Below are 19,000 nucleotides of genomic sequence, written 5' to 3'. Positions count from 1 at the left end.
GCATGAGCTCCATTGCTGACTATGTCCCTGGCCCCATAGCCGTGTGGATAGAGACAGAGAGAAATCAATAAATCAATAGGGAAGGGGGAGATAGGGAGAGAAAGAGGGAGACACTCCACTGCTCCTGAAGCTTCCCCCCTGCAGGTGGGGACTGTGCTTGAACCTGGTCCTTGCACACTAACTTTACCAAGTGCATCACTACTCAGCCCGCTCAACTTTTCTTTTTTTCCTTCTTTCTTTTTAAAATATTTATTTATGAGAAATGGAGAGAGTGAGTTGCATGGATGCTGAGGATTGAACCCAGGATCTCCAGCTTGTGATTCCAGCACTTTATCACAGCCTCTGCAGATGTAGAAGAAGGAACTTAGATGCCTGAGAGTCTGGGGCTCACAGGTGACCCTGTCTGCCCTCTCCTCCCCATCCCCCACCCCCGCCTTCTCCTGGGCCTTGGCTGCAAGTGGGTCAGGCTCTGGGTAAGGGGGGTGTGGGGTGGGGACTGCCGATGACTCCCCTGCCCCCAAGACACCTGTCATCTCAGTGTACAGATGCTGGCCTGGCCCGTCTCTCCTTACCAGGCCCAGCGCACCAAGGCAGGGCTCCTTCAGAACAAGTGGCCAGCTGGGAGTATTTATAGCTCTGAGCTCAGGGCATGAGGGGGTGGGCCCTGGGGACCGGGGAGGGGGGGGGCGGGAGATGAGGAGGAGGAAGGCTCAAGCTGATTCAGGCTCCTGCTTTACTCTTCTCTCCCCCTGGGGGAACACTGTTGTCATTGGGCCCTGGACCCCACAGCCTGCAGGGGCGAGGAGGGGTGAGGCAGCTATGGGCACTGAGCGCTGGCAGGTGGAGGTTGAGTCTGTAGCCTTAGGTCGGGGGGGGGGGGGTAAGGCCCAATACCAGGCAGGATGTGAGGGGCCAGGCAGACGTACAGATGGCAGCCGGCGGGGCAGATTATCGCCTGTTATTTCTGAGCCTCATGGGGACCGGTCCCTCCTGTGTCAGTTTTGCCCTGTCACTGTGTGACCTGGGCTTGGCACTGCCATGCTAGTCACTCTGACCTCCTCAAGTATCCCTGCCCAGCTTCTCCTCGCTACTCTCACACTGCCAGGCCTCCCTGTGGGCCTGTGCCTTGGGTCCCCATTCTCAGGGGCTGGATAAAGGCTCATTTCACCATTCATGAGTACCTGGGTTCAAGCCCCCAAACCTTTATATGGAAGCAGCATGCAGAGGGGGAGTTTCCTGAGCATTACATTCCTGAGCTGTACAGTAGTGTCTCTCCTTCTCTCTCCATATCTCTCTCCTTCTTTGTCTCTATTAAAAAAAGGAAGGGGGACGGGTCAGGCGGTAGCGCAGTGGGTTAAGTGCACATGGTGCAAAGTGCAAGGACCGGCATAAAGTTCCTGGTTCGAGCCCCTGGCTCCCCACCTGCAGGGGGGTCCCTTTACAGGCGGTGAAGCAGGTCTGCAGGTGTCTGTCTTTCTCTCCCCTTCTCTGTCTCCCTTCCTCTCTTGATTTCTCTCTATCTTATCCAGCAACAACAACAGCAATGACAACAATAATAATGACAGCAATAAGGGTAACAACAAGGGCAACAAAATGGGAAAAATAGCCTCCAGGAGCAGTGGATTCATAGTGCAGGCACCAAGCCCCAGCAATAACCTTGGAGGCAAAATAAATAAATAAATAAATAAATTAATTAATTAATTAAAGGAAGGAAGGGAGGGGCTGGGTGACATGCACCTGATTAAGTGCACATAGTAGTATGTGCAAGGACCTAGTTTCGAGCCCCACTTCCCACCTTTAGGGGAGAAGCTTCACAAGCAGTGAAACAGGTGTGCAGGTGTCTCTCTGTCTCTCTTCCTATCTCTCCTTCCCTTCTTAATTTCTCTCTGTCCTATCGAATAAAATGGAAAAAAAAGGGGGGAAAAATGGCCAGTGGGAGTGGTGGATTCGTAATGCTGATGCTGATTCCCAGTAATAACCCTGGTGGTAATAATGATGATGAGGGGAGGGGGGAAGGAGGAAGAAAGGGGCCGCTGGGTGGTGGCATACCTGCACTTGTTATTGTTTCCACTGCTGCTGCTGTTGTTGAATGGGACAGAGAGAAGTGGAGAGAGGAGAAAACAGAGAAGGGGAGAGAAAGACAGACACCTGCAGACTTGCTTCCCTGCAGACTTGCTTCCCTGCTTGTGAAGTGACTCCCCTGCAGGTGGGGAGCTGGGGGCTCAGACCCAGATCTCTACACTGGTCCTTGTACTTTGTATCACATGCGCTTAACCCGGTGCACTACGGCCTGCCTGCCCCCATATGTCTTTTTAAAGAGAGGTCCACTAGGAGTGGTAGAATAATGCAGACATGGAGTCCCAGTGACCACCCCAGAAGCACAAAGAAAAGAAAGAAAAGGAAAGAAGTGAGCTGGAGCTAGAGCTGAGTGGCAGAAGGTGGGGCCCAAGGCCAGGGGAGAGGCTCAGTGCTGGCTTCAAGGTGGGTCTTTGCATACTGGGTTTGGTGAGCCCTTCTGGGGAGCCTGGGTAGAGCACTATGTAACACGATGCCCATGGAACATTGGGACCCTTGATTTGGGATAGTCACGGAGCTAACTAGAAGCAGAGCCAGGGACAGGGGACAGTCATGGCTCTTGTCACGGGGGGGGGGGGGGGGGGGGCGGGGAGGGGGGAGCAGTGCTCAGAGTGCCTCTTCCTAGCTATTTCCTCCCAGTTCTGCTGCCCAGCCAAATGCTTTTTTTTTTTTTTTTTTTAAAGATTTTATTTATTTATTCATGAGAAATGATAGGAGAGAGAGAAAGAACCAGACATCACTCTGGTATATGTGCTACCGGGGATTGAACTCAGGACCTCATGCTTGAGAGTCCAATGCTTTTATCCACTGCGCCACCCCCCGGACCACAGCCAAATTCTGTAGTACAGAAATGCTAGGTCCCTGTATCTTGACTTCCTGAGCTGAATCCTTGGCATGGAATGAGTGAGCCGAATGCTCTGCTTCTCCCCTTCTCAATTTGATGTTCTCTTCCTCTCTGTGTGTCCCTCACTAATTATTAAATGACTTTTTCATGAAATGCAATAAAACTCATAAAGGAGATAATCATGTCCTGTTGGATCTGTAAATATTCCCAGAACTCAAAAAAGGGTACATAAGTACAAATTCTCCCCCTGCCCTCCAACTGCCCCATAGCTACTCCTTTCCTTTTTTTTTTTTATTAATTTTTTTAAATATTTATTTATTTTCCCTTTTGTTGCCCTTGTTGTATAACATTGTTGTGGTTATTGATGTCGTTGTTGGTGGATAGGACAGAGGGAAATGGAGAGAGGAGGGGAAGACAGAGAGGGGGAGAGAAAGATAGGACACCTGCAGACCTGCTTCACCGCCTCTGAAATGACTCCCCTGCAGGTGGGGAGCCGGGGGCTCAAACTGGGATCCTTACGCCGGTCTTTGGGCTTTGCGCCACGTGTGCTTAACCCGCTGCGCTACCGCCTGACTCCCTTTAAATTTTTTTTTTTTATATATATTTATTTTCTCCTCTCCTTTCTGTCTCTTGCCTGTTTCAGTCCCCTTAGGGCAATGCAATCACTTAGTGTCCTCACTCTGTATCTCTAGTACTTAGCACAACACTTCGCATGGTGATATGTGTCAGCCTCATTCTGACTGTCTTGCTGTCAGTAACGCTCTGTTGTTTTGATAGACAGTATTGTGTTCGTCAGGCAGCCATGGTGGACACCGTGGTGCCACTGTCTTTTAGCTCATGCGCATAGTGCTGTTAGGAATAAGAGTGACAAGGGCTTCTTTGAGAGACAGTGGAGCTTCCCGTTCATCTGGCTCCATGCCTGGAGGTGGGTGGGTGGGGGCATTAGGCATTCTGTGTGTCAGTGTTCAGAGATCTCCACTAGGACTCTTCTGCTACACTGGGGCCTTTTCATGTCTTGCTGGCAATGCACAAAGGTCCCAGTTTCTACACCCACCTCTCTCTCCCTCTCCCCCATCTTCCCTTCCCTACCTCCCTTCCTTTCCTATCTTTTTCTTTTTTCTTCCTTCCTTCCTTTCTCTTCCTTCCTTCCTCCCTCTCGTTCTTCCTTTTTCACCCCCCCACACAGAGGTGTGTGTGTGTGTGTGTGTGTGTGTGTGTGTGTGAGAGAGAGAGAGAGAGAGAGAGAGAGAGAGAGAGAAAGAGGTCAAAGTACCAAAGTTCATTGCCAGCCAGGCTTGAACCTGGGTCTCACACACAGCAGAGAAGCACAAGCTTCCTGTCCTTTTCCATCCCTGCCATCACTTGCTAGTTTACATTTAAAAGTGACAGTTTCCCTTGGGCACAGCGTGGTAGCACCTGGCTTCTGTGTGTATTTCCTTCCAGTAGTGATGCTGAGCATCTTCTATAAGAGATTTATTTGGGGTTGGGGGGCCCACACCCAGTTGACCGTACACATTACCATATTCAAGGACTCTGGTTTGAGCCCCACTCTCTACCTGCTTCTTCAGTGAGGAGTAAAGCAGTCTGCTGGTGTCTCTCCTCTTTCTGCCTCCCCTTCCCCTCTGTCTTATCAAATAAAAGAGGGGAAAAACGATAAAAGGAAAAATGATTATCAGGAGTGGTGGATTCATAGTGCTGGCACTGACCCCAGTGTGACAAAAAGATATATATATGGCAGGGAGAGTATCAGGACATCACTCTGACACATGCAATGGCGGGAATTGAGCCAGGGTATGAAGGTATGACACTCTGTCCTCTGTGCCATATCCCAGGCCTCAGTGTTGAGCTTCTTCTGAGCTTACTGGGAGAAGCTACTGACTCTAATGCTGCTGCAGAGATGGCAGATGTCCTGTGTCCCTCATCCCGGGGCCACAGAGCTGAGTGATGTGGCCCCTGCTGGCAGGAGTTCAAGTAGTCAAGGCCCCAGGTGACATCAGAGGCAGGCACAGCCCATCTTCCCTGTCAACACACACACACACACACACACACACACACACACACACACACACACACACACACACACACACCAGGCAGGAGTAGCACACCGCTTGGGTGGAGGCCAGGGACTTGTAAGGAGTAACTGTGGCTGGGTAGGGTTTCACCAGAAGCTTGGAGTCTCCAGGGACAAATGGCTTGTATGTCAGACCCTGCCACTGGTTCTCCACAAATAGCCTCCGCCCCCAGACACAGGTGTTTATAGCCACAGCTGATTCCAGATCCCAGAGAGGCCTGAGGCCACTGGGGGGGTGGGTGGTGGTGCTCAGAGGCCCTTACTCACAGGGTGAAGGGAGAGCCTCATTCCTTTGGCATCTGATCAGCCAAAGGGCTCCTCCCTGCAGACTCCACTCTCTCTGTTCTAGAGGCTTAAGCCCTGGGAGGGCAGGCAGGCAGGCATGCACGGGCACACACACATACACATACACCCCACCCCTTTTTTTCTTTAAGAGACCTAGTACCCAAGCTTTCTTCCCTGCAGTGGGGGCTGGGCTAGAACTTGGGTTGTACTCATGGCAAAGGAGCACACTGTTAAGTGAACTGTTTCATTTAACAGACTGTCAAAAAAGTCCTGGGCTGTCAAAAAAGTCCTGCCACATTTTTGCATAGAAAGACAGAAAAATATGCCATAACTTTTCGGACAACCTAGTACTTCCCAAATGTAAATATAAAGTGTTTGTGTGTGTCTGTGTGTGGGGGGTATAGATAACTCACCCACTAGGGAGCAAACATGTTGCCATGCATGAGATCCTGGGTTCTAGTCCCTGGTTGCCACGTGGGAGTCTCATGCAAAGGAGAAGCTTCATGAGTGGTGGAGTGGTGCTATAGTGTCTCTCCTCTCTCTGACTCTGCCTTTCTCTTTGTCTCTTACCCTCTATTTAAAATAAAAGAACTGGGAGGCCAGGCAGTAGCATGCCCCATTAAACACACACATTACAGTGCTCAAAGACCCAGGTTTGAGTTCTTGCTCCCCACCTGCAGGGGGGAAGCTTCACAGGTGGTGAAGCAGGCCTACAGATGTCTATCTTTCTCTCCCCCTCCTCTCTCAATTTCTCTTTGTCCTATCTAACAACAACAAAAATGGGAAAAAATGACCTCCAAGAGCAGTGAATTCATGGTATAGGCACTGAGCCCCAGTGATAACCTTGGATGCAAAAAAATGAGAGAAAAGCAGAGTATCACTCTGGCACATGTAATGCCAGGGATGGAACCCAGGACCTCACACTTGAGAGTCCAGTGCTTTATTCAGTGTGCCACCTCCCAGGTATGAAAAATGACTCCTAGCTGCATCCTGAGGGTCTCACTTTCGAGGGGGACTGACTCAGTGGACCACAGAGCAGCCTGTGGGAAGCCTTTGCTGGTCATCTCTGAGGAGAGACATCTTGCTGGCTTATGGATGTTGGTGGTAGTCGGCCACAGGTGCTGTCTCCACAGTCTGGCCCTCCCTTTGTCTCCCCATTGAGTGGCCTGAGCTCCCCAGCAGGCACGTCTTTCTGGCCCAGACCCTCAGCCTGGCCTCTTAATCTAGCCTTGGCAGTGGGCAAAGGTCAGCAGGGGGACCAGTTCAGTCCTGGCCAGGCTCTTTGGTCTGAAGCCAGTGGCGGGCAGCCCATTCACCTCACCTACCCCTGCCCCAGTGGAGCATCTCCTGGCCCAGCAGGAAGTGGCAGGTCTGCTCAGGCCTCTGGCCCTGCTCACTGCCCATCCTGCTGTTTTAAGCTCCCTCTGTCAGGGGGCTAAAGGTTCCCTGGCCAGCCTGCCTCAATCTTGGCCTCTGGACATTGTGTCCTCGTGTGTGGCCTCAGCAGTGACCATTGGTGACACAGAGCTCTCCTCTCCTCAGCTGGTGGGCTCTTTATTTATTCATGAGAGAGAGGGAGGAAGAGACAGAGAGAAAGAACCACTTGTGATGCTGGTAATGGAGCTTGGGACCTTAGGCTTGAGAACCCAGTGTGTCAGCTATTGTGCCACCTACTGGACCACTAAAGATTCTGTCCTTTTAATTTTGAAAGATTTTATTTATTTATTTTGGATACAGAGAGAAGTTGAGATGGAAGGGGGAGATAGATAGGGGGAGAGAGACACTTGCATCATTGTTTCACTGCTCACGAATTTCCTCCTGCACAGGGGACCCAGGGGCCTGAACCTGGATCTTTGTGCTTGGTAATTTGTGTGCTCCACCAGGTGCACCACTGCCCAGCCCCCTAATTTAAAATTTTTTTTATTGCCTCCAGGGTTATTTCTGGGACTCAGTACCTGCATAATGACTCCATCACTCCTGGTGGCTTTTGTTTTATTTTTTTAAATATTTATTTATTTATTTATTTTGCCTTCAGGGTTATTGCTGGGGCTCTGTGCCTGTACTATGAATCCACTGCTCCTGGAGGCCATTTTTCCCATTTTGTTGCCCTTGTTGCCATTGCTGTTGTTGTTGGACAGGACAGGGAAAAAACTGAGAGAGGAGGCATTGCTGTTGTTGTTGGATAGGACAGAGAAAAATCAAGAGAGGAGGGGAAGACAGGGAGTAGAGAAAGATAGACACCTGCAAATCTGCTTCACCGCTTGTGAAGTGACCCCGCTGCAGGTGGTGAGCCAGGGGCTTGAACCAGGATCCTTATGCTGGTCCTTGCGCTTCACGCCATGTGTGCTTAACCCGCTGTGTTACCACCTGGCCCCTTTTATTATTTTATTTTATTTTATTTTATTTTATTTTATTTTATTTTATTTTATTTTATTTTATTTTATTTGATAGGACAGAGAGAAATTGAAAAGGTGGGGGGAGACAGAGAGATACCTGCAAATCTGCTTGTGAGTCCTCCCCCCTGCAAGTGGGGCCTTAGAGTTTGAACCAGGATCCTTACACTTGGTAACATGTGTGCTCAGCTGGCTGTGCCTCTGCCTGGCCTCGATGATTGTTTTTTAACGCTTTATTAATGGAAGCGAGAGAAAGTGTGTGCGTACATGTGCATGTGATAGAGTGAGAAACAGAGCATCCTTCTGGCACATGCTGGAGATGGAACTCAGGACCTTGGGCTTGAGAGTCCAGTGCTTTATCCACAGTATCACTACCTGGGCCACATAGTGGACTCCTTGAATCAAACAGGGTTTGGTTTCATGACTTCACTCGAAATAGTAGCCACAGCTCTGCAGACACCTTAAAGCTCCCTGTGAGCTGGCCACTGGAGGACTATGTTGTCTGGGGTAGGGAGGGAGTGGCCCTCAGAGTTGGGCATGTGGTCACAGATTTCCCATCTCAGGGAAGGGTCTCTAGGGATGTTCAGTGTCTGCCTTCTACTCTCAGCCCACAGACATTCACTTTCACAGTAGCTGGGAACTATAGGGTGTCAGGGTCCTCTGGGGGTGTGCAGAAGGCCCCAAATGAAGGTGGGAATAGGGTGACTCTCCAGCTGCAGTAGCTCCAGGAGCACCTCCCTAAGCTGTGCAGTGGCCAGAAGTGGCCTTGTCACCTCCTGTCCAATGGACACTCACCCCAGCTAGACCACAGTCTCTTTTGTTTTTGTTTTTGTTTTACCAGAGCATTGATCAGCTCTGGCTTGTGGTGGTGCTGGGGATTGAACCTGGGACCTCGGAGCCTCAGGCAGGAGAATCTTTTGTAGAACCATTATTCTGTCTCTCCCTCACCTTACTTTGTTTTTAAAAGAGCTATTTATTTATGGCAGAGAAGAGGAGATAAGAGAGAGAAAAGCAGAGCGTCACTCTAGTACATGTGCTGTCAAGAATTGAACTCAGGACCTCTCAGGGTTGAGAGTCCAGCACTTTATCCATTGTGCCCCTTCCTGGGCCACTCAGCTTCTTCTTGATGCTAGTGGCTGGAGGGAACTTGCAAATCCTCACAAGACCCACTGCAGGGGGTGTGAAGCCTCCTGTGCCCCTGTCCTTTCCCATGTCTGTCACCTGCCTTTTGTCCTGCTGCAGCTCAGAGTCTGGGGTCCCTTCCTCATAGGTCGCAATGAGCTGATCGCCCGATACATCAAGCTGCGGACAGGGAAGACCCGCACTCGGAAGCAGGTGGGTGTGGATGGAGGTGGGGCTGGTCCCCAAAAAGGGCCAAGGCCACTCACGCTAAGTGCCTGGATGACTGTAGCCCCTGCTGTGCCACAGAGGGCCTGGTCTCCCTCATTCTTGTCACAGGGGTGGGGCCGGGGGGCCTTGTCCTTATGGGTGGGATGACCAGTCCTCCCCTCAATTCTCCAGGACATCAGGGCAGAGAGACCCCAGCTCCAGGCCACTGACCAGCCTTCATCTATTCATGCATTTCTCCCTGATCCCTCAAGGGTGGGCACAGGGCTGAGGGTGGGGCACACAGCACTTTGGGGTTGCAGGCACAGCCTTCTGCTCTCTCTGCCACAGGTGTCCAGCCATATTCAGGTGCTGGCCCGACGCAAGGCCCGTGAGATTCAGGCCAAGTTGAAGGTAAGGCAGTGATGGAGTGGGGCGGGGGGGTGGGGCACACCCAAGGGGTGAGTGCTTGGGAACTGCACCCCCTAATCTGCAGGAACCTTGTCTGGGAGCCAGCAAGCTTCTTGGTGGTGGAGGAGTGGGGGTTCAGCTCATGCCCTCTCCTTCGTCTCACAGAGGGACACTGGAGCCACTGTGTGTGTGTATATATATCTGTGTGTCTCTGTCTCTCTGTATGCATGTGTGAGTGTGTCTCCGTGTCTGTCTGTATCTCTCTCTCTGTGTATCTCAGTATGTATCTGTGTGTGTGACCACCAGGTGTCACAGCTACTTGGAAGCTTCCTGCTTTGCTTCCTTCACCCCTGCATTTCAGGAGGACCAGGTACCCCCAGACCACATGGCTGAGAGAAGGTGTCTCCTCATAGGTCCCACATAGTATGACCTCCTTAAGGGACACCTGAGTGCCATCAGTGGACCCCGAGGGTGGCAGGAATGGAGGCCCTACAGTGGGGTGGGGATTTGGGTGCCATTGTAGGGGTTTGGAGCTCCCCTGCCTCCCCCCATCTGCCCCACACTGGTCTGACACTGCCAGCTCCTCCCCAGATAGTTCAGTCTTGCAGGGCTGCTCTGTGGAGGACAGGTTGCCCCAAGACTCAGGGTCCTTAGTGATAGGGCACTCTTCAGGGTGACCCCGTAAGGACCTGAGCCTGCTTTCACTAGAGTGCTAACCACAGAGCCACCCAGCTCAGCCATGGGAAGAGCTCGTGTTTGGGGCATGAAGTGAGATGGTCATTTACACACACACACATACACACACACACACACACACACACACACACACACACACACACACAAGAATATTGACTATGAGCCTTGAATATGGTGCTCAAGTTGGAAGCATTGAGGTCCCAAATTCAGTCCCTTGCATATGAGAGTATGCCAGAGTGATAAAGCTCTGATTCTATGTATCTACCCCCCTAATGGTAATAAATACAATGTTTACAAAAAGATTTATGAGGCCCTGTGGTGCATCTGGTAGAGCACACACATCACATCTCCATATGCAAGGACCCAGGTTTGAGCCCCTAGTCCCACCCTGCATGGGGGAAGCTTCATGAATGGTAAAGCAGGTCTGCAGATATCTTTTTCTCTCCCTCTCTATCTCCCCTTTCTTCTCAATTCTCTCTTTCTTTATCCAAAACAAATAAAATATTTAAATAATAATAATAATTTTAAAAGGACTTATTTATTTCCACTAAGGTTGTCACTATTATTTGATACCTGCATGATATTCTAATGCTCCAGGTGGCCTTCCCCCTTTTTTATTTGATAGAGGGTGAGAAAGAGATTGAGAGAGAGAAAGAAGGGGAGATGCCGCAGTACCACTCCACCTCTAATGAAGTCTCCCCACTGCTGGCTTGATGTGGTGGTCTAGGGCTTGGACCCAGGTCCTTGCACATGGGCGTGTGTGTTCTACAGGATGAGCCATGTACAGGCCTCAGTTCATCATCATTTTAAAATGATTTATGGGGAGTCGGGCGGTAGCACAGTGGGTTAATTAAGCGCACATGGTACCAAATACAAGGACCGGCGTAAGGCACCCGGTTCGAGCCCCTGGTTCTCCACCTGCAGGGGAGTCGCTTCACAAACAGGTCTATCTTTCTCTCCCGCTCTCTGTCTTCCCCTCCTCTTTCCATTATCAATCTGTCCTATCCAACAATGATAACATAAACAACAACAATACTAACTACAACAACAATAAAACCACCAGGGCAACAAAAGGGGAAATAATTATATAAATATAAAAAAATGATTTATGATATTTAGCCAGGTGAAGAACATAATGGTTACACCAAAAGACTTTTCCATACTAGTGCTTTGGTGAAGGAAGGAAAGAATAAAGAGAAAGAAAGAAAGAGGCAAAATATTTATGAGAGAGAAGCAGCGCATCACTCTGGCTAATGAGATGACAGGGATTGAGCTTGGGACCTCATGCTGGAGAGACCAGTGCTTTACACACTGCATCCCCTCTCTCATCAGCTACATATTTTATTTTTTCAAGGACGGTCCTTTTGTTCTTGTCCCAGACAGATATGTTACTCCAGTATGCTCCCACAGTGCTGCTCTGCCCTGGTCTTGTGGGGAGGACACAGAACCCCTTCTGCTGCTTCTTGTCAGGGCTTGGAGCTCTTAAAGTTCTGTAGACTCTGCTGTGAAAGCTCCATCAAAGGCCTTGGAGCCCAGTCCCTCTGGCCTAGCAGCCTGGGATCCTGACTAAGGAGTGAGGGGTAGGGGAAGCCTAGATGCCATGCCCTGGGCTGCTCAGCCCCCTCCCTCCTGCCACCAACCCAGCTGTCCCCTGACCCTCAGTTGTCCCCTGTGCCTCGCCCTTTGTCATGGGACAGCTGGCCTAGCCATAGCTGTTGGCCCACCCGTAGACTGCCACATGTACCCAACACCCCTGGGTCCTGGGCCTAGTGTTTCCCTTCTCCCTGCCCCTTCTGTCCAACCTCATTCAGCCCAATTAGGCGACCAGATGCAGAGAGTCTCCCAGTGTTCCTCTCAGAGCCACAGAGAAGCTTCTAAGTATTTGTTTCAAGATTCACTTGTTTATTTTTATGAAAGAGGGAGAGATCAGAATCCCTCTCAGCTCTGGCATAGGTGGTGCTGGGAATCAAACCCAAGACCAGGAATAATGTGCTCTGAGTACCTCCCATTTCCTTAGTGAACAGTTTTAAAACCATCCTCCTCCTCTTCCTCCTTCCATTTACTTTTAGCTAGAGACAGAAAACCAGATAGAGAGGCCACAGCACCAAAGCTTCTTTAACTGAGGAAGGGGCCAGGCTCGAACCTGGGTCATGCACACAGTAGAGGAGCACATGAACACAAGTGGGCTATTTTGGCAGCTCTGTGTGGTACAGTTTTGCTTGAAGGATTTGTAACTGTTCTTTTTATTATTATTATTCTTATTTTATTGTTGTCATTATTGTTGTTCTTGTTATTGTTGTCATTGTTGTTGATAAGACAGAGAGAAATGGAGAGAGGAGGGGAAGGCAGAGAGGAGGAGAGAAAGATAGACACCTGCAGACCTGCCTCACCACCTGTGAAGCGACTCCACTGCAGGTGGGGAGCTGGGGGCTCGAACCGGGATCCTTATGCCAGTCCTTGAGCTTTGTGCCATGTGCGTTTAACCCACTGCACTACCGCCCGGCTCCCCCCTTTTTAATAAAGGTTGTTTTATATTTATTTATTATTTTTTATTTATAAAAAGGAAACACTGACAAAAACCATAGGATAAGAGGGGTACAACTCTACACAATTCCCACCACCAGATCTCCATATCCCATTCCCTCCCCTGATAGTTTTCCTGTTCTTTATCCCTCTGGGAGTATGGACCCAGGGTCATTGTGGGTTGCAGAAGGTGGAAGATCTGGCTTCTGTAATTGCTTCCCCGCTGAACATGGGTGTTTACAGGTGAATCCATACCTCCAGCCTGTCTCTCTTGTTCCCTAGTGGGGTGGGGTTCTGGGGAAGTGAGGCTCCAGGACATATTTGTGGGGTCGTCTGCCCAGGGAAGTCCAGTTGGCATTATGTTAGCATCTGGAACCTGGTTCTGAAAAAAAGAATAAAAATAATACTCAGAGCACATTATTCATCTGAAAAAAAGAGTTAACATATAAAGCCAAACAAATTGTTGACTAATTATGAGCCTAAAGGCTGGAATAGTTCAGATGAAGAGTTGGGGGTCTCCGTTTTGTAGATAGTTAGTAGGCCTATTTTAGGAATATTCTAAAGGGCCCACGACTATACTAGTTTTTGTTTTGTTTTGTTTTCTGAGCCTGACATCTGATATCTAAGTTATTGTCTGGAGAGAGGATTTGTACCTATTCTTGTCCACATGCTCTAACTTGGGGCCCGGGGCAACTTTCATCAAGGGGTGCCATGAACCCCAGAAGTAATACCCAGGTGTTTGTGTATAAAATTCATATTTTGTTTGTTTACTTATTTGGTCATCACTGGGGCGTCACTGCTCTGGGCCAGCATTTTCAGAGAAAGACCAAGACCCCAGGTTTGAGCCCAGCCCCCCTCCTCTTTGGAGGAAGCTTCTGTGCTGTGTCTTTCTCTCCTTCTGTCTCTGTCTCTTCCTATGTGGAAAAAAAAAAAAAAGCTAACCAGGGCTGGGCAGTGGTGCACCTGGTTGAGCACACAGGTTACAAATGTGCAAGGACCCGGGTTCAAGCTCCTGGTCCCCACCTGCAAGGGGAAAGATTTGCAAGTGGTGAAGCACTGTTTTAGGTGTCTCTCAGTCTCTCTCCCTAACTCCCTTTCCCTCTCAATTTCTGGCTGTCTCTATCCAATAAATCAAGATAAATAATTAAAAATAATTAAAACAAAAGCCAACCCAGAACTGTGATGCCCTGGCGATAATAACAAAAAAGAAACAAGAAGAGAGGGAAACACTGTAGCAGTGAGCTTCCTCCAGTACATGGGGCCTGTCCCAGGGTCCCATGCATGGTTTTTATGTTTTCCGAGGCAGCTGGGACCCACAGCCACTGGTTCCATGGTAAGTGGTGAGCTCAGCTAGAACTCTTCCCAACAGCTGGGGGGACCGCTCTCGCCTGGCTCTGCTTTTGTGTTTTTGGAGCTTGATGAGTCATTGACCCTTGGGGACCCCCACTCTGCTTCCTCTCTGTCCAGGTCCAATGATGGTGGTGCAGTGGTGTCTGAGGCCAGCTGCTCCACAGTCCTGCTCATGATTTCACTCCTCTGGTTTCCTCTTCTCCCTGCTGTCTGCCCTCCTGAACCCCTGCCCTTTGGATTTTTTATTTTTTGTAGACATGGAGAGAAATTAAGAGAGAGAAGGAGGGCATGGGGAGACAGCATAATGGTTCTGCAGAGATTTTCATGCCTGAGGCTCCATAGTCCCAGGTTCAGTCCTCAGCACCATCATCAGCCAGAGCTGAGCAGGGCTCTGATAAATTGAAAAGAGAGATGGGGTGAGGGACGGGACAAGAGACAGAAAGACACCTGCAGACCTACTTTACTACTTGTGAAGCTTCCCCCTGCAGGTGTGGAGTCAGGGCTTAAACTGGTGATGTGTATGCTTAACTGGGTGAGCCCCTACCTGGGCTCCTAGACACATTCTCTCTCTCTGTATTTTATTTATTTATTTATTTATTTATTTATTTATTTAATTTATTGGGTAGAGACAGAAACCAAGAGGGAAGGGTGAGAGATAGACACCCGTATCATTGCTTCATGGCTCATAAAGCTTCCCCCTGCAGGTGTGGGCTGGGGGCTTGAACCAAGACACTTGTACACTGTGACATGTGTGTTCAACTGGGTGTTCCCTGCTCAGCCCCTAGCCCCTAGATTCTCCTTTGAGCCTTGCTGACGCTAGGGTCCAAAGCTCTGTTTTCCTCACATGCAGGCTTCCTGGGGGACAGTCTGGTCATTTGTGTATCCCCCTCCACCACCTCCCCCAGGAAGAGAGCCCAGATAACTGCCTGGGCAGAGGCAGCTTTTGAGAGCAAGCCCTCAAAGAACTTGGCTTTTAGGGCTGGTGAAATAGCTCACCTGGTTAGTGTGCTGCTTTGCCATGTGTGTGATCTGGGTTTGAGCACAGCCCCCACTGCATCAAAGGAAGCTTTGGGGCTGTGGTCTTTCTTGGTGGCCTTTTTGTCTCTCTCCTCCTGTCTGAAGAGGAGTAAGCCCAGGAGATGGCCACAAACAGAACTCAGGCTCAAAGGATGGTGGGTTGATTGAGCCTCTTTGTTTCCTTCTTGATCTGGGGCCCCTGATGGTCAGCCTCGAGGTGGATCTGTGATGCTGAAACCAAAGTGAGGCCATGGCCTTTGTCTTCCTAGGGCCACTTCTGCCACATCACGGTTCTGAGGTATCCAGAGGCTGAGTGGTTGGGGGTTGCTGGAGAGCTACATGGCATCCCTGTGCTATCAGCCTCGAACACTCCGTCATGGTTCAGTGAACCTTGACTTGGGGCAGATCCAGGCCACCAAGTTGATTTTGGTTTTGCTTTAGCTAGACCCAGTGCAGATGTGATTCCACTGTCCTAGGCTGACTTTTTCATTCAGTGACCACACATTAGAGCTTCCCCCAGCACCATAGCATTGCCATGTGTTACCAGCTCTCTCTACACATGGCAAGGCACATACCCTACTTGCTCAGATATCACTTGCCTTTCCCCCAAAGGTTTTTTTAAAAATTATTATTGGATTTATTTATTTATTTAGGATAGAGACTGAGAAATTGAGAGGGATGGAAGAGATGTGTGGGGGGGAGGGGAGACCTGCATCCCTGCTTCACCACTTGTGAAGCTTTCCCGCCTGCAGCTGGGAAGCAGAGGCTTGAACTAGAGTCCTTGAATGTGGTAACATGTGCACTCTACCAGGTATGACACCACCCAGCCCCTTCCAAAATGTATCACTAACTAGCAGTTAAGTAATGTTCTCCACTAGAAAGTGTCATTATGTGGGGGATAGAGGGCAGGAGATAATTCACTCAATAGAGTGACCCAGGTTTGAGCTCTGGTACCACATGGGAACACCATGTATAGCATCAGAGGAAGCTCTAAGGATGATGGAGTGATGCTGTGGTTTGTCTCTTCTCTCTGTCTCTCTCCCTCTCCCTATCTTTCTCTTTGTCAGAAATTAAAAAAAAAAAAAGTTAGCCAAGGGGCTAGAGTTATGAATTATGTAAATGCCTCAGCGCATCAAACATTTCTTTTATTATAAAGATAGTTTCTTGAGTTGACATAACCCAGTAAAGGGAGACACAGTTCCCACTAGACTTTTTGAACTAGAGACTGTCTCCCTTGCTAGGGGTGGGGGAGCTCCAGGTGGGACCAGCAAGTATCATTACGTGTTGTGCTGGTGTGGTGCTGCGGATATGGGGGGACCTGTTTGTTGTGATCTTTGGCCCCTGGAGGATAGGCGGGGTATTCACCTTCTGAGGTGGAAGGACAGGGAGGGGTGTGTGTAACTCAGGTAGCCACATTAGAGAGGAGACCTACAGGGAGGCCCCCCCGGAGACCATCCCTTGCCTGCTTGTAGTCTGTGTGACCAAGGTTGCGTGTGTTTCCCCCCCCCCCCCCCCCACTTAGGAAGTGTCCAGAGACATTTGTGTATCACCTCCACTTACCAGCTACCATGTGGAAGTGAGCCAGACTGTCAGACCTTCGAGGGCCCTGTTCTCAGGAGTCCATGCAGCTTGGGTTCCAGCATTGATGCCACCTGACTAATGGCTCTGAGACAGTCTTGCCTTAAAAGAGCAAATATTTGGGGCCTAGGATAGAGATTCCTTGGTTGAATGTGTTATTATTATTACTATTATTTATTTTGTCAGAGCGTTGCTCAGCTCTGGCTTATGGTGGTGCTGGGGATTGAACTTGGGACTTTGGAGCCTCAGGCAGGAGAGTCTTATTATATAACCATTATGCTGTCTCCCATACCCTAGAACTTGCATCTTTTTTTTTTTTTTTTTCCTCCAGGGTTATTGCTGGGGTTCAGTGCCTGTACCATGAATCCACTGCTCCTGGAGGCCATTTTTTTTCTTCCCCTTTTGTTGCCCTTGTTGTTGTAGCCTTGTTGTGGTTATTGCTGTTGTTGTTGATGTCATTCGTTGTTGGATAGGACAGAGAGAAATGGAGAGAGGAGGGGAAGACAGGGGAAGAAAAAGATAGACACCTGCAGACCTGTTTCACCGCCCGTGAAGTGACTTCCCTGCAGGTGGGAAGCTGGGGGCTTGAACTGGGATCCTTACGCCTGGTCCTTGCGCTTTGTGCTACGTGCGCTTAACCCGCTGTGCTATCGCCTGACCCCCAGAACTTGCATCTTAAAATGCAAGGAGCCCTGGCTATCAGCCCCAGCACCACAAGGGAGTACCATGGATAGTGGTGCAGTGGTGCGGTCTCTCTCCTACTTCCCTCCACCTCCCTGCTCTAAAATAGATGGAAGAGATTCACCTGGGGAGGTCACTCAGCAGTATTGTACGCTCAAGGAGCACTTTCCATTCATTCTCCTGTACCAACATTAAAAAGAGAGCCGAGGGGAGCCGGGTGGTAGTGCAGCAGGTTAAGCACACATGACAGTGAAGCGCAAGGACCAGCATAAGGATACGGTTCGAGCCCCCAGCTCCCCACCTCCAGGGGGATCACTTCATAAGCATTGAAGCAGGTCTGCAGGTGTCTATCTTTCTCTCCCTCTCTCTGTCTTCCCCTCCTCTCTCCATTTCTCTCTGTCCTATCCAACAACAATGACAGTAATAACAACAACAACAATAATAACAACAATGATAAACAACAAGGGCAAAAAAGGGAAAAAATAGCCTCCAGGAGCAGTGGATTCGTAGTGCAGACACCGAGCCCCAGTGATAACCCTGGAGGCAAAAGAGAAAGAGATGAAGAGGGGGGGTCTGGTGGGGTAGTGCTGTGGGTTAAACCCACATAGCTCAAAGCGCAAGGATCTGCATAAGGATCCTGGTTGGAGCCCCACCTGCAGGGGGTGGGTTGCTTCACAAGCAGTGAAGAAGGTCTTCAAGAGTCTGTCTTTCTCTCCTCTCTGTCTTCCCCTCCTCTCTCCATTTCTCTCTGTCCTCCTGTCCAACAACAACAATGGAAAAAAGATGGCCACCAGGAACAGTGGATTCATAGTGCAGGCACTGAGCCCCAGTGATAACCATGGAGGCAAAAAAAAAAAAAAAACCTACAGAAAACCAAAGTTAACCAATTGACAGTTTGGTTTCATTAATGAAATAAGAAAACATAACTAAAAAAAAAAAAATCATAACTCGTGAGAGAGAGAGGGGGGGTAAATAGCATAATGGTTTTGCAAAGAAACTCTCATGCCTGAGGCTCCAAAGTCCCAGGTTCAGTTTCTGCACCACCATAAGCCAAAGCTGAGTAGTGCTCTGGTGAAAAAGAAAAGAAAATAACTCTATGGCCAGGGAGACAGCATAATGGTTCTGTAAAAGACTTTCCTGCCTGAGGCTCTGAGGTCCCAAGTTCAAACCCCAGCTCCACCAGCAGCCAGAGATGAACACTGTATTGGTAAAATAAACAAACAAGCAATCAAACTCTTTTGGAGTGAATGTGCTTACACTTCCTATATAGTATGTAATCTGACACTACATCCTCAGATTTCACATTTGCAAATTATTTTGACCTTACGTAAAAAAAAAATTTTTTTTTTTTGAGATATAGTACTAAGAAAGAAAGACTGAAAGAGGGAGCTAGGTGATGGTGCACCTGGTTGAACCATGTGCAAGGATCCCACTTTGAGCCCTTAACTATGGGGGGGGGGAGCTTCACAAGTGATGAAGCAGGTCTGCAGGTACCTCTCTGTTTCTCTCCCTATCTCTCTTTTCCCTCTCAATTTCTCTCTGTCCTGTCAGATAAAATAGAAATAAATAAAAAGGGGTAGGGTGGGGTGGACACCGGGAGTGATGGATTTGTTGTGCAGGCACTGAGCCCCAGTGGAAAAAAGAGAGAGACAGAGACACTGACTGGGCACAATCTACAGAAGAACATGAACTCTTGGTTGTTAGTTTCTGAAGCTTGTTAAATGTTCCTCCAGCCTAAAAGCCAAATTA

General features: G+C 49.3%; 1 protein-coding gene across 1 annotated transcript in view; it reads left to right on the top strand.

Annotated features, from left to right (window-relative positions):
* Nucleotides 1–19,000, top strand: part of TEAD4 (TEA domain transcription factor 4) — a 61,388-nt gene that overhangs the window by 23,872 nt on the left and 18,516 nt on the right. Inside the window, exons 3-4 of the mRNA XM_060190290.1 lie at nucleotides 8,940–9,004; nucleotides 9,347–9,409. The gene's annotated coding sequence lies outside the window, so the exon portion shown is untranslated. The remainder of the gene's footprint in view (nucleotides 1–8,939; nucleotides 9,005–9,346; nucleotides 9,410–19,000) is intronic.

This window comes from Erinaceus europaeus, chromosome 4 (assembly GCF_950295315.1).
Source record: "Erinaceus europaeus chromosome 4, mEriEur2.1, whole genome shotgun sequence".
NCBI classification, from domain to species: Eukaryota; Metazoa; Chordata; class Mammalia; order Eulipotyphla; family Erinaceidae; genus Erinaceus; species Erinaceus europaeus.
The sequence above is the reverse complement of the archived record's forward strand: the minus strand, read 5'-3'. Positions and strand labels throughout refer to the sequence as shown.